Source organism: Gavialis gangeticus, unplaced genomic scaffold, assembly GCF_001723915.1.
Source record: "Gavialis gangeticus isolate Ggan-Ray unplaced genomic scaffold, GavGan_comp1, whole genome shotgun sequence".
NCBI lineage: Eukaryota > Metazoa > Chordata > Crocodylia > Gavialidae > Gavialis > Gavialis gangeticus.
The window spans coordinates 144119528-144120899 of NW_017729024.1; the positions used below are offsets into that span (position 1 = coordinate 144119528).

General features: G+C 49.6%; 1 long non-coding RNA gene across 1 annotated transcript in view; it reads left to right on the forward strand.

The window, feature by feature from the left end:
- Window positions 1-92: 92 nt before the first annotated feature.
- The window catches only part of LOC109297805, a 106813-nt gene continuing 105533 nt past the window's right edge, over window positions 93-1372 (forward strand). Inside the window, exon 1 of the long non-coding RNA XR_002097422.1 lies at window positions 93-450. This is a non-coding gene — a long non-coding RNA (uncharacterized LOC109297805). The remainder of the gene's footprint in view (window positions 451-1372) is intronic.

The window sequence follows — 1372 nt, forward strand, 5'->3', positions numbered from 1 at the left end:
CCCCCCGGGAAGAGGCCGGCGCGGCGCTCCTCACTGAGCTAGGCAGGGCCTCCCCGGAAGGGATAGGGCGCCGCGCTGGGGGGGCGAGGCCAATGTTGGGGGGGGGTGACCCCGCGCCCCAGCACCGCCCCTGTGGTGGGGGCCACGCGGCTGCGTGCGGCCCGCCCGGGCCCTGGGTCGCTGCCACAGGCAGGGAGCGGGCTGCAAGCAGAGCCCGCATCGGCTCTATGGTGGAGGCAACGGGGTGGGACTAGCGCAGCTCAGCCCTGCCTCCTCCACAGCCGTCCACCAAGAGCTGCGCGGGCATCTGTTGCCATCTACGCAGATCCGGTGGGTCCCGCGTCCCCGCCCCCGCTGCCTGAGGCGGGGCTGGGGGTGGGGTCAGCACAGCGTAGGGGCGGGATCCAGACCCCCGCCCCCCAGCTGTGTCCCTCACCCCGCTTATATGAGGTAAGCACGTAGCGCTGGGCGGCTCTTAGCCCAGTAGGTTGGTTGGTGCTGGTTTCTGCAAACAAGCGTTTAAGATTGTGTATTTATTTTGCCTTGTTAAATTATTTCAGACTTCTCTCAGGTTACTTTGTACCATTCGGTTTATTTTGCTCTGTTAAACTGGTTCATATTCAGCTTTTGTGCTCTCCACACATTAATCGGCTTATTTTGCTCTGTTAAATCGTTTTGTACTCAGTTTTTTTCACTCTCTTAAACCAGTTTACACTTTTCAGGTTTTTACTTCATTAAAGCAGTGTGTATTCAGTTTATTTTGATATCTCTACTTTGCCATTCCTTTTTGCATTCCTGGATTTAAAAACTTAATATTGCTCACTTTTTTGTGCGTTTTTTCTGCTCTTTGATTGCCTTCTTGGAAACAGTTACCCAGATTTACACACACTTCAGATAATTCAATTCTTTTTAGTTGTCTGCTTTCTATTTGCCTGTTTACATTGTTTGCCTTGCCTTGGTTTTGCGTCAGCTTCAGGAAATTTTACAGTTAAAAGGCATCTAGATATATAACCCTGGATAGTAAAAAACCAAAGTTGGATATTCAAAAGTTTCAGCCAGCATACAGAGAATTGTATAGTTTTGTGCAGCCAGGAGATCATGTTGGCTGTCTGTGCAGCAAGAGTATGGTATCTTGTACTTCCAGCGTCCAGCGCCATTTTGCAGCCAAGCACGAAGCCAAATTTTCTGGAGCTGGTGAAGCAGACAAACATGAATCCATTTGAAAAGCTGTTGATCCATTCCAAAAAACAGCCAGCCAGCGTTTCTACTTTTGTAACTAGAAATACTTTTTCCACCCAGGCAAGTTACATTGTATTTGTAGTATAGCTTGGAAAGACAAGTGTTTTACAGATGGAGAATACTTAAAGGATGC